Here is a 15,307-nt window from a genome sequence, read left to right on the forward strand (position 1 = left end):
AGACAAAAAAACAAACAATAAACATACAAAAGTACAACACACAGTCAAGAGGGAATCATCTATTGGGATTCAAACACGTGACTTTGAAACAAAGACCAACATCTAATCATTAGGAAATAAACACGCTCTTCATCGTTTTGTAAAAATAATATTATGATAAATGAGAAATGTCATGTATATTCGTTTATTCATCATTTCTCGTCTCTACACCGATTATCAGATTATAGAATCGATACTGATGGACAAAGAATTACATATAGAACAGTAAAGTTAGGTGCCCCAAACGTAAACAAAGGTCGAGAAGCACATGGCAAACCACATGTTCCTGTCTTGACAGCTCACGTTCCAATGTAAATAATAGAAAGAAAATAACCTTTAAAATTTGGCTGTTAGGTGGCAAAAGAAACACATATTCATAAATACTCGATCATGCATCAAATAATGTCTAGATATGGATATTTTATGGAACAAAAAGGTAAAATTTATCAAAAGTTACGTCTATCTATTTTTAGACCAGAGCAAATTATTGCGCTGGTATGAACAAAACGAGAATTATTCGGAGCCTGATTTTCATAATAATTTAGTCTTATATTATTATTTCTGCAACTGTTAGATTTTATGTAAACATATTTTCAATACTGAAAGTGTATTGCCTACAACTCAAACTACAAAATTGGGAGACCTATATTGTGCGTAAATTATTCCGGTCCCTAACGGAAATCACTAGCAACTTGTTATTGTTTACGTTTGGGGCACCTCACTTTACTGCTCTATTATTCTCCTTGATGGCCTCGATATGATATTGGAGATGGAATTATTTTCAGGTTAAGAAGAAATAACGCAATTCTGAATACTCTAATGGGAAGGTTATTTGAATAAGGTGATGTAGTTATGAGCAACGACAACGTAAAAAAATGATATCATCATCATCATCATCATCATCATCATCATCATCATCATCATCATCATCATCATCATCATCATCATCGCCGTCGTCGTCATCGTCGTCGTCGTCGTCTTCATCATCATTATCATCATCATTATCATCATCATCATCATCATCGTCATCAACATTTATCATAGTCAGCATCTGTTACAGCATCGGCATCAGCGTCATCACTCGGCGCGTAGTTGAGTCCTTGGAGAAGGCTCTTTACTCACATTCTCTCACCGTACTCAGGTGTAAAATGAGTACCTGGCCGTAAACACCGTTGTCTCAGTACGAAAAAATGGTAACATCGCCTAACAGGCGTCATGTCTCGTCCTAAATGTTTGGTCATGTTTTGACTTTTATACATTCTGATCACATGATATGTGAAAAAGTTCAAGTCAGCATGAAGCATATAAAGTACCGATTTTCTTTGTTTGGAACCAAGCTGCTCGTTGCTGGGCGAATGTGACATCTAGTGTTCCAGCCAATTATCATTAAAATCCATCAGAAGGTTGTGAAGATATTCACATCAACGCGTGCGCACGGGTTGTGGAACGGACTATAGTCCTAATTTTTTCACCTCCTACTGTATATAATCTATTGATGTTTCCCAATTAGCGTTCGCAGAGAATACCTTTTAACTTTGTCTTCACCGTCATGTCCTGTTAATCTTTATTAATAGGCTGCATGAACTGTAGGTATTCGCAATGAATAATCTATAAATAACCAAGACTTTGGTTTGTAATATTAGAGAATTCAAGTAATTCGGCTAAATATTCATAATTTGTATGAATTGTAATGAACCGACATATATTTATTTGCAGCTCAGAAAACAAATTTGTTATGGACTCATTGTTGTAATGAAATAAATACTCTCAAACAAACGCAAAATATGTTCTTTTATAATAATTGAAAATAAGCCCGTAAAGGCTTTCGGTTATGAGTCTTATCAATAAGTGCACTTTGTAATGAACACATTAAAATCTAATCAAATTACTTGAAATGGCTAACAATTAATCTCTTTTACTTCTTATATTATACTGTATTACGGCCTTTCGTAACGGCACCATTAGGTCCCGTCGCCTAGGCATTCCAGAAGGAATATAGATAATCCATCAAACATGATGTCTGATATCAATAAGAATCACCCATGTTTTCAAAGTGAGCAAATCGGGGATTAATAATCTTGCCCAAGAAAAAAAAAGTGCCTGAAGCGGGGCTCGATCCCGGGACCTTCTGGGTCACAGTGCAATGCCTTAACCACTCGGCCACTTCGCCCCCCCCCCCCCACACACACACAACCTCTAATTTTACTTAAATAATACACAAAATTCCTTTTTTTTTTTCTTCAAAATTTAATTATTAGCTAATTTGCATATTTTCAGTTTCGGAACCTACACACATTTACAAGCAGGCGTATGATATTACACATTTTATACCAATAAACAGGTAATAAATAGGGAATAGTTTAAAAATTTTTACAAGATACATTTTGAAGAATCATAGTCTCTATTTCTTTCACAAAAATTCTTAAGCTTATTATTAACATACCGTGCAGAATGTATAGAAATGTTGTGGTTCCCTGTCTATGGAATTTTATGATTAAAAGTTTGAAAAAGTTTCTCATCCAAAGGATTTTAAATTTTGGTCATTACTTAAGACAATTGTCGGATAATCAAAATTTCCATCTTTGGCAGCTGCTTTTACTAGTCTATCACTACTATATTATGATGGACTATCAATTCTGGCGGGAGAATTCGTTGCCGCATTCGTGAACCCGTGTGGGAGCCTTGTCAAAGCAGAAAAAATGAGTGGAGCAGGCACTTCTTGTGTTAATAATAACAAGAAATGAAGTGGGTAGAAAAGCGCCAGAAGATAATAGAGAATAAAATAAGTGCAAGAGGACAAAAGAATTGTCTGCTGGCACTTTTCTACTCACTTCATTCCTCGTCATAACATGACGCTAGACTAGATGCTCTACGGTTTCAGGTTCTCATCTAAAACGTGTACTTGTGGGACAAGTGGAAAGTCCCCACTGATGAAGCAGGTTTTCGATCTCAGTCGATTTGCCACAAGCGTGTGTCTCCTCTTGCTGGTACAGAAGCCTGGCAACTTCTCTCCAAGTTTGGAGGAGACTACGTCTCACAATGGCCCAAATCTATGGCAGCTGACGTATGACATCCACTGATTTCGACCAGAATGTGTATCATTATGCCAAACAGATTTAAACTCGAATTCTATTATCAACCTAATATTCAGAATTAAACAAATGAGAATATCATTCCAAAGTGGCCGCCATTGAGATAAATGTAAGAGAAAACAGTCATTAATTGAACTATTTTTTTTTTAGTATCAACTAGTATGATTCTCGGTAGTCTTTAAACTTAAAATTTTGAAAAAACAAATCTCACAAGAGAGGAGAAAACATATGTATTCATCATTTAAAAAGGAAAACAGACAAGGGGATCATGGCTGTTAACAGTTTGTCTTTTGCTTATTTTTTCGTTGTATTGTCAAACTTTTCTTCTTAGCCTTGCCTCAGTTGTTGGAAAGATTTGTATGGCAAATCCATGGTTGTAGAATCCAAGGGCATTTTGATTTAACTCTTTAACGGGGAGAAACTATTATTTTCATCGTATAATCTCTCTCATTATATATATTTAATGATTCGATACATCTGCATAACTAACAGTTTTCTCTAACAATGCGGTAAGAGCCGGTGTTGAATCATTGTTGCTGTTCTCTTTGTATAATGGCAGGTGTGAAGGTAAAATCTGGCAAAATATAACACCAGCTGTAAAGGGTTAAAAAGCTGGTGTGATGAGGTTATCATCGATCGCCTGTTCTGTCTCGTGAAGGTGCTAAATCATATTGACGCCTACACCAAAAATACAGATACTCACATCCTCATCAAACACACCATTGTATCGGTCCTCTATATCTTGACTAGTTCAGATTTCCAAGGCCATTATAAGCGCATATTATCAGAGATTAGGTACATATCGAGTGAACAAAAAAGAAAATAAAAAAAGGGCCCCAGTTTTGAATCGTTATAAAATTATATTTTAAGTAAAATTTCAATACATAGAACGAAGTTGACGTCACTCGGGTCTTTGTTATTGTTTTTGCCATCCACGTTTATGAGTAATTCTAACTTAACTTTATATCCAGACTATAAAAGTTAATGGTTACACAGAGTTTTGTTTGTTGGTCAGCTATACTTCCGGATGGCAATGTTGTGAGTTTCTTAGTCAAGCGCATACTATATATAAACTAGTCATATACAAAAAAAAAAGAAATTAACAAAAATGAATATAACAGCTTTAAATAAAAACCACATACAAAGAAAGCACTGAACGTTTCGGGCTCAAATCCTTCTTCAGCCAGTAAAAAAATCATATAAAATTATTAATATATCTTTTAAAATCCAAATCGACAGCAGAAAAATATTTGTCGCGTCAAGACGTTCTGTTTGTAAGTGATGTATTCATATTTTTATTGCTTTTGTTACTGGCTGAAGATTGGTTTTGAGGCTGAAACGTTCCGTGTTTGGTATCTTGTTCTTTTTTAAAGATGTTATGTTCATTTTTTATTGCTGTTTTTTTTTACAACCCACAGCATCTAGTAGCTTAGTATCACTTTAATATAAACAAACTCGCTTTAGCAATTATATCAAAATTTCATAGATTTAATGAAAACACCTATTTAAGTATACTGTAGGATTGCGTAAAATTACACAAATTTACCAATTTTGCATTCAGTTTTCATGCGATACAGAGAAGCTTAGAGTACCACTTAATTACTACTCTTTCCTTAGTTCTTGATCTTCTTACGATAAATTTTACACAATATAGCACAATGCGTCAGTGAAATGTCAGTAAAATCGTTCAAACAATACATCAATCATTTTTATCTTCTTGTTACGCAACCGCAATGTCGTTAAGATGAAAACTATATCTTTCTATGTTTGCAGGCACAAGCAGCATATACACAACTAATTATCTAAGAATCCTCCTCGTCCTTTTCTTCTTCCTCTTCCCTTCTCCTCCTCTTCCTCCTCCTCCTCTTCCACCGCCATCATCATCATCATCATCATCATCATCATCATCATCATCATATCATCCTCATCATCATCACCATCATCATCATCATCATCATCATCATCATCATCATCATCATCATCATCATAAACAACAACAGCAACAACACCATCGATATTCCGATACAGCGCCACGGACATAAACAAGATCAGGCTCATAATCAACATGATGAGGTTATCTATTTCCAGACAGGCTTGTGCTTTTTCAGAAAATTAGAAAGAAGCCTCAAAGACAAAAGCATTTTGTTTTGAGTCCAGCACAACAAACCCATAATTACTTCTCTTAATTAGCTCATTTCTTTTTAGTGCTTCAAGCTGTTTAACTCGATCGTGTCCTAGGAGTAAAATTCCCGGCGGTGAATGAACTGTGAGCAAATAGTGACTGAGTACTTTTCGCCCACCATATGGAAATTCGGTCGTATCCTGCCAAAAAACCTTTTGGGGCCAAACAATTATTTATATAAAATATGACTAAATGACTTGTCAAGAATTTTAAAGCTTCGGAAAATTCTAGGAAAATTGAAACAACACAAGAGTCCTATTAAAACATTAATCATTAAATTTTTAACTTGAAAGTCTTAGTCAATTTTTAAAAAAGGCATTTGTCAGTGGATGCCATAAATATCCCGCGGGGAATGAGGAAAGACAAATAAATTGGGAGGCTAATGATTGAACAAGTTGTCTGTTTAACCCTCTCCTTACCAGCTATTTTCAAGATTTTCCCCCAAACTTCACACCCAACTAACACAAAAATATATATTTTTTATCACTCAGACATTATAATAGCAATAAAATTCTTGCGATAGGAGATAATTTCTTTAGCAAAACATGCGCTACAACACACAGTTCATTTTCTTTAAATTTTATGATATACAAAAGAAATTTGAATAAGAAAAAGGTTGGTTGTATCGTAACGAATGTGACGATTTTCCTATAGTTGGTAAGGAGAGGGTTAATACTGTTTTTGCTTTCTTTTATTTTGATCAAAAGGCAAATCGGAAGAGAAACAGATGACCGGAGAGGGAGAAATGTCCAAATGTCATAAACGAATTCTGCAACTTGATAGATTTCATTCACCAGGGGAGGGGGGGGGGGGGTTCGATGACGTAGGTCAGATGAACAAAAACAAAACATAAATAAGCAAAATAATAGCAACACCCCTGCCCCAAACACACAAACAAAAAAATAAACAAGCAAACATGTGCATGGTACCCCTCCTCACAATTCTTAATTTCAGTTTCCCATAATATTGTTTGATAACATGATTTACTGGTCATTGTGATATTCACGATGGCAATTATGGTGTTGACGACTAAATACCTAATCCAAATTTGACACGTCCAGACAAAAGTTGTCTAGACCGAATTTAACATACCTTTTAAGTTCTATTAAATTATGCAGTAGAAAATTGAAGGAGAGGAGGTACTTTCATTAGACACTCATACAATTCGATTTTTATAAAGAGCAACGAGTCATCAACCGCTGACCCGGATAATTATGATGACCCCGATAGTTCAGGACATTGACTTGGCAATGACGCAAATCGTGACAGCAAATATAATAAACCAATCAAACAACAACTTTGTTTAAAAAATGTCTTCAAATGTTTTGTTTCATTTATCTGGCTTTTCAACTCTTCAAAATTACAACAAAAAGGTGATCAGAAATCTGACGGGGTGTGCGTTTAGTAAGACACTTGCTTTTACTTTTATTAGACTACATTCAGCATTTTCTACCTCCGAATTCATACGAGGTTGTCTAATCGCAATTAGAAAAAAAACTGTTCAAAACCTTTTGCATTTCAGATTCAATTCAAAATTCTGTTATTGGGCAAAGATAACGCAAAATAATAATAATAACAACCTCTCCAACCCAAAATATTGAATAGAATAGATAAAAACAAAGTGCATTGTGGATCAGAATGTAAAGATAATTTGTAAATTAAACTTATGAATTGATCAAAATAAAATAGTTTATAATGAATTTGGGTAAGTAATTTGTCAATAATTGATTAAAAATATTTAATCAAATATACAAACATGGAAATTGATAAATAGACGAATAAATAAACAAGCTACCAAATAGGTAAATAATTAAAAAATAAGTCAATGAATAATTGCCATTAATTGAAGAAAATAATTTAGCATGTCGTTCGTCTTTGTTTTTCCTCGTGTGTAGAACTGGTATAGAGGTACGATCTTGAATTTACAACTTTAGCAAAATTAGGGCCCATAGGTTGGAACCATAGCTATCAGATAGCAGTGGTTGGAACGGAACTCAGGCACATCTACGGCATGCCCTTAATTTTAAGAAAAGCATTCTGCACATAGTTTCCTCCGTCTACCCTTCAGTAATTGATTTCCTGGGTATGTGAATTCTGACTGAAAATATTTGCTGCAGACTAGCGTCTTATTCGAACGATACCAAACGATTGTGCTACTGTCCTTTTTACGCTACAGGGACCAGGATAAGCTTCTAATCAATGGGCGTCATGGTTCTGAAGTACAATTTCTAGTTTCCCTTACAATATTAAATTTGGATGTATAATTCGCGATAAAAATAGACGAGAATCACAAACGTCTTGTTAGAATTTAAACCTGCGTTTAAAAAACATTAAATTTGGTTTAAAATTTCCTTTTCGCCGTTGTTTTAGGCCGTTGATATACTGAAAATAACTTAATTGTTCCTTTATCAATCATACTGTGCTATTGATAGAAATAAAAGTCTGGCAATTTTATGAATTGTTATTTTGCCTATTGTCGTTAAACTTGCACAATGTTGCATGGAGTTTGGAGATTATATCACAACTAATGAGACTCGGCATTACGGACAGTGTAGTGATTTATACAAAAGTTCCAGTGTTGAAAAAGGGGGATACATTGGTCTCGTCAGTCAAAATTACACCGCCCAGGTCCGATAATCCACTCATCTTTAGGGAATTACTGTTCCGTCTTTCTCCTTATAACTGCCCCATCTTGGAAAAAAATTACCCTTGGCGCAAACTTCCCATTTAAAATGGTATAGAATGTTAGTTTATATTACAAAACATTTAGATGAGTCGATATCAACATTTTTGACATTCCACTAACTCACTTTCATGTTAGTAGGATTCGATCGATGAAATCTTTTATATGATCTTCTATTCCGCTTTTCAGATAATGCATTGGATTTTACATTTCATTTGTTGAGGGAGATAAGTGACACATCTCATTTTTTATTCACTTTATTGTGACATCAATTTTTGTCATTGTCGTCTATTAAAAAGGTGACGTCATTCACTTTTGGCAAATGTATCAAACTCGTTACTTGTTTTAACACAATAGGTATTTCATCATAATCATAACCATGCCAAAGTGTTTTGCAATCGGTCAAAAAGTTGATAAGTCAAAGGAAAAAAAATAATTTTGGGGGGCGTGACTGCACAAGATCTTTCTCGAATATGGTTTGAAAATTACGTAACTTTAGTCTAATATTGATTTAAAATGTAAAAACTGGTTTGGAAATGTCAAGTTTTTGATTTAGGGAATTGCAAATGATGTAATCTCAGTGATGTTTAATTTTGTATTGAATTTGTTTCGCATGTTGATAAAATCGGCTTTAGAGTGTCGATTTTTAAAAAAGAATGTAAAACGTATGGCTTTAGTCTGAGAAAGGCGAGGTTAAATTTGATGAAGATAATGATAGTCATAATCATGGACATGATGATAATGACAGAAAAACGAATTTTGTATTGGTAGTATTCGAAGTGTACATATATGCAGGTCTGACATCCAAATCCACTTATGGGTAATAGTTTAACATTGTTGTTATGGACGCTATTATACGTCATTATTGAGATTTTCATTACAACAATGAGCTCATAAGGAAATGGAACACAGATATTTTGCTTCAAAAGTTGTGCAGCATGGATATTCCAAACTACCTTATTAAATGGTATAAAGAGTTTCTGACCCATAGACCGCAATGTGTAAAATTGGGTGAACATATCTCCAACAAAAGAACGTTGTCGAACGGATGTCCCCAAGGCTGCGTGAGTTCCCCAATCATGTACATCTTATACACCAACGACTGCAGACAATCCTTTGAAAATTGTTTTATAGTGAAATATGCAGATGATACTGCTATTCTTGGCTTATTAAAAGATAAAGTTGCCGAAAAGAATTATTTCAAACAAATAAATATATTCACCGATTGGTGTAAACAAAATCAGCTTGAATTAAATGTTGAAAAAACGAAAGAACAGGTGTTTGGTGTAAAACATAAAAACGACTTAAAGTGTGTGGCGATCGGTAAAGATGATGTTGAGATAGTTGACTATTTTAAATATTTAGGAATAACCATTGATAGTTCCCTCAATTTCTCTCAACATATTAATATAATATCTAAGAAAGTTGCCCAAAGATTATACATCCTAAGGAAATTGAGAACATTTCAAGTAAGGAAAAAAAAACTATGTTAAGAGTTTATGACTCATTGATTAAAAGTGTAATTGCGTTTGGCTGCATCATATGGTTTGGAGGATGCCGACTTAAAGATAAATCAAAAATTTCAAAATCTATCAAAGAGGCATCAAAAATAATAAACCATCCTCTTGATGGAGTAGAAAGAATTCATGGAAAAGCAATAGAAAGGAAAGCATTCTCAATTACCAACAATAAAAAACATATTTTATACCATGAATTTAGTCTTTTACCATCTGGGAGAAGGTTTTGTCAGATTAAATGTAGAACTAACAAGTATAAATCAACGTTCGTTCCATCAGCAATAAAAATTTTGAATATTTCATATGGTACAGAAAAACCAAGGATTGATTCGTTGACTGATTAACTGATTAATTTATTTAATGTAAGATTAACTGACCAATTGATAATGATGATAATTTTTGGTGTCGAATTGCCACAATCGTAACAAATTGAAAACGAAATGAATATGTTTATGTTGTGTATATCGCACGTGTGAAAGAAAGAGAGAGAGAGACACACACACACACACACACACACACACACAGAGAGAGAGAGAGAGAGAGAGAGAGAGAGAGAGAGAGAGAGAGAGAGAGAGAGAATAAGTAGGAGTGAAATATCTGTTCAATCTTACAGTTATCGTTTAACATTATAACAAGTGTAACTAAATGACAAATTGCCATATTTATGGACAATAAAGATCTATTATTATTATTATTATTATTAGACCTGCAAATAAGTGCACGTCGGTGGAAATGATAATTAGGAGATTACGACGACGATGACGACGATAATTATGATGATGATGTTGATAATGATGCCGTTAATGATAATGAGGATTGTGATCATGATGAAAATGGTGATTATACGGTGTTATCATGAATGTGACAAAAGTTTATGTAGATAATTTGCTATAGAAATCGAAAATGTGGTACGCATGTGGTACTCACAATTACACTGCAAAAAGAACCAAACTTAAAGGTGTCATATTTTTTTAATTGAGGTTTTATATAGCGCAATGTCCACTAAAAGTGCTCAAAGCGCTTTACAAGGGGTCCCTGGCCAACAGCCACACTTAACATTTAGGACGGGACATGACGCCTTTTAGGCGATATCACATTTTTTTGGACAGAGACGACGCTACTAACGGCCAGGTACTCACTTTGCACCTGAGTACGGTGAGAGAAAGTGAGTAAAGAGCCTTTTCAAGGACTCAACTATGCACAGAGCGAGGCTTGAACCCAGGATCTTTCGATCCGAAGCAAGTATCATACCACAAGACCACATAGCCGCATATGATATATTATGACATGACTGAGTCATCAGTTTGAAATATCTGATACCAGCATAACGTTTCTTGCGTGTATAGATAGTATCAAAATTCTTTTGAAATATGCACGAAGTTAATGTACTTAATATATGGCATGACCTTGTTAAAATGATTCATTATTAATCCACATTTTCATTATCAGTACCCCGAGGAGCGAATTTCTAACGTTGTACATACAAGCATTCTTTAATCTTTAATTTTTATAGGACTAAAAGTTCGGGGGAGGGAGAAGAAGGGCCTTGAATTATGATTAACTCTCATAAACTTTGTTGAAAAACTGAAATGAATTTCTCGAATTTTTTCTTTTGCTGTAATGATTGGTAAAGAAAACTTCGGCATTTTACATTGATTATAATCTTTTTACAGCTATGCTTTATGTTATTATTATTATTGTTATTACTATTATTATTATTATTATCATCATCATCATCATCATCATCATCATCATCATCATCATCATCATCATCATAATCACCATCATAATAATAATAATAATAATAATAATAATAATAATAATAATAATAATAATAATAGTAATAACTTTAATTGGTTAGTCTTACAATGGTAATAATAACTATCCATTCTCTACAGAAGTAGTCAATCTCATTAAAACACTCCATAAAGTATGCGTGCTCATGTATTTAGTGATTGTCAAAGCTATCCACCTTTTATGCAAATGAAAAGTCGGACTGTAAATAATGTGACAACGTTTTCATTTACTATAGTCCTAGTGTTATCCCATGAGGTCTGTCTGACACCGTATTTGTCAAAAGTCAGAGACAAGCTACAGGCAGTGCAACGTTTGTGAGCACTTTAGTTATTCAAAGACATAATGTTATCGCTTCCAAGCTAGTAATGTTATGTGTCTAACCAGCTTAAAGTGTAAGCCTGAGGTTTTTCATAATTATGAGTTTACACAAATTTTATTACATGTTGGATTTATCGCATTTGAGTTTAACACATGTATATTACACACATACGTAATATTCTTTTGAAATACAATACATCTGTAGACATTGTAAACAACTTAAAATGGTTGCGTAGAACCTGTTGTTTCTATTGTCTCACTCGATACTCAAGTGACGTATGTATACGGCATCCACTCAAATCTAGGAGATTCAAGCATATAGGGTAAATGGAATGAGTATGCTGATTTGTTTAATGGGTTTATTTCTTCTGTATTACGGAATTTCCACCAAGTGTTAAATATCAATTTTATGGAACTGACAGATTAGAAAGGGAGCATTAGTAAACGCCCGAAACTATTTTTATGTAAAACATTGGCAAAATCAATAAATGTAAGGCTGACCAATCCTTAGAGCTGATCAATAAAAAAAAAATTTAAGTTTCTTTCCTTTGTCATAGGGTGTCACCCTACCCATTCATCCTGACATAATAGGGTGTCCATATCGATTGCATTAAAATATTAACCACTTAATTGCCGTACTGTGGAAAGACAGGTATTTAAAAGATTTTGCTGTGAAACTCGTCCTTCAATTATTGACCCTCAAGTTGGTAAAAACTCTCAAGCCTGTGTCTCGGAAAGTCACAGATTGAAATGGATTTTTTTCCAAAACGAGGGTCATTTCAATCGATCCATACTATTTGAAGGATAAGGAAGAACTTTGAAAGTTAACTGGTTAATAAAAACAAACATTTTTCTGCTTGAGTATGATGCCTAACCCCCATTAGTCATTCTTCAAGGCCAATGTGATGGCAAGTTTAATTTGTCAAATACATCTTCAATTTGTCTAAGGACAAAAGAAATAGTAAACATGTTTTCCAAAATTGGCAAAGTTAAGTCTGCGGCGCACTTCAAAAGTTATCTTTATCGCAATCTTTCTTTTAAAATATTATATCATTGAGTCCATGAATGTAACTCGATGCAGACGAGCCAAGAAAAATATGTCTTTACGTGCGGCTATGCGTCTTATGGTATGACGCTCGACTTCAGTCCTTAGAGTCCCTGGTTCAAGTCCCGCTCTGAGCGGCGCATAGTTTATTCCTTGGAAAAGGCTCTTTACTCACATTACCTCATCGTACTCTAGCCGTTAACAGTGTAATGTCGCCTAACACTCGTCATGTTTCTTCCTGCTTGTTCAGTGTTGCTGTTTGCCAAGGTCCCGATCGCTTTAAGCGTGTTTAGTGGATAGAATATATCAATGCTCCAGTTTTAAATTATATATTAGGCACAAAAACACGACAGCCCAGTCTGCGTCTATGTGGTCCAGTGGTATGAAATTGGCTTTCGGACCGGAAGGTCCTGGGTTCAAGCCTCGCTCGCCTCATAATTGAGTCATTGGTAAGGAGTCTTTACTCACATTCTATCACCGTACTCAGGAGCAAACTGAGTACCTGACCGTTAACAGTGTCGTCTCTGTCGACATTTTTTTTTTGTAATATCGCCTAACAGGTGTCATGTCTCGTTCACATGTTGTGTTGCTGTCAGGGACCCTCTGTAAAGCGCTTTAAGCACGTTTAGTGGATATCGCGCTATATAAAGGCTCAAGTTTATTTTTGTTTTTTATTTTAATCCCCAGGTCGTAAAAACAATGATAATATTGAACTGAAAAGAAGTGAAGCCAAACACCCTCGCAGTACGTCTATAATGAATATTGGCTAAGGAATCATCCAGCCAGTGTAAATGGTTAATTGCCTGAAGCAGTAGACGGGGAAAAGACATACAAAATACAGTTTTGCTGAAAATAGAAATGCTTTGTGATAAGGCATTATGAATAAAGAAAGGATAACCTAAAATACACAAAATGGCATTTAACCGATGCGAGGTCTTTAACAGCCATTGGGCCCAAGGATCTCGAGTGTATCCCGGTTGCCATAGCGTCAAACGTGCAAATGCAATACTAACTGCCCTTTGAATAAACCTCCATTCCATCGAAAAGTGCTTTCCGCCAGATCTAACAGACTTAGCTACCAATCACTGCTTGGTGAACAAATGGTGGTGGGGGGGGGGGGGGTGGGGGGAGGAGGAGGAAAAAGTATCGACTTCACCCCGTATCACATTTGTGTGTAGAGCGAGGGGTCTACAAACTGAGCATCGGGACGCCCTCCCCCCCCCCCCCTCCTCCCAATTTAATTTAATACGATTTACCTCAAAATATATTAAACATTATAATAGCAAAAACATTGATATTGTAATCTGAACTGTTAGACACTATAACTAAGAGTTAATAATTCAGTCATTGCCCAACTTGTTTTGCCCATATATCTGAAAACAATCAAATCATTACAAAAACATTAGAGAAAATCAAATTCGATGTGATTTTAAAAATCAAAAATGCAGTTTTAGAAATGGGAAAATGCGATGGATTACACTTGACACAATCTAAATTTAAATGTAATAAGATATAGAGACAAAAGTTAGTTTTATTCTTTACATTTGTGATTCTATACATCAAAAAACTAACAGAATACTCTCAATAATGAATGTGTCACCAGATAATTGAAATGGAAATATGATTGTGAAAGACAAAGTGAATAAATAATAATCGACAGATTCTGAATTCGTGACCAGCAGTGACATTTTATCTGACATGGTGACTAATTAACATCACGCAACGCACAAAAAATAACAATCACTTTATTTTGATCAATTTTTAAAAAATTAACAGAGCAAAACCGAAGAGAAGTTGTTTGAAATATGACGGTATTATGTAACAAATTGACAAGTAATGAAAGAACCCCAATCCAATGTGATGTTAACATCAACGATCCCAATATCAAGAAGGGAATACGTTTTCTCATATTGTGAATTTTAATCCATTCTCCTCATTCTTTTGAATAACATTTCATTACATTGTACAAAAGTCCACAGGTTCTGGCAGCTTAGCATCAGTTTGACTTTTAATAGTTGCGAAGGATTACACCGTGTCTTTGTATTTTTCTGGGATTGAACGATTGCTGCCATTACATGTTATTCATTTTGTATTTTGTTGAGTCAAGATGATTTAATTTTGTGGTGTTTCATTTGAACAAGCCGTGCCAAATAATTCCATGCCGTCTGTCTTGATTTTAAATGATGCATTTATGTTTTTATTGTTTTTGTTATTGGATGAAGAAGGGTTTTGAGCCCGAACGTTCTGTGTTTGATATTTTGATCTTTTTTTAAAAGCTGTTATGATAATATATTCATTTTTATTCATTACTTTCACTAGCCCGGAGTTTCTATCAGTGTTTGTTTCACCCAGGCCAATGCCCTCTATAGTTTGCTATGACCCAGGCATAATACGAGATTGAGGTTGTCAGTCCGTCACATATTCTCCTTTGAAGGAAAAAAGGAAAAAAAAACCCCAGAATTCAAACCCTCCCGCTGAGGCTTTTTACGACTCTATCGTGCAATAACAAAATAACCTTTAATATTTTGACTAGCAAACATTTACTAAATATAAATCGATGACAATAACAAATATCAAATCAAATATCTGTCGTTTTTTTGCTTTGGGCAAGGTTATTAACTCCCAATTTGCTCA

The sequence above is a fragment of the Berghia stephanieae genome, chromosome 2 (genome assembly GCF_034508935.2).
Source record: "Berghia stephanieae isolate SIO BIC M18660-M18661 chromosome 2, UCSD_Bste_1.3, whole genome shotgun sequence".
NCBI lineage: Eukaryota > Metazoa > Mollusca > Gastropoda > Nudibranchia > Aeolidiidae > Berghia > Berghia stephanieae.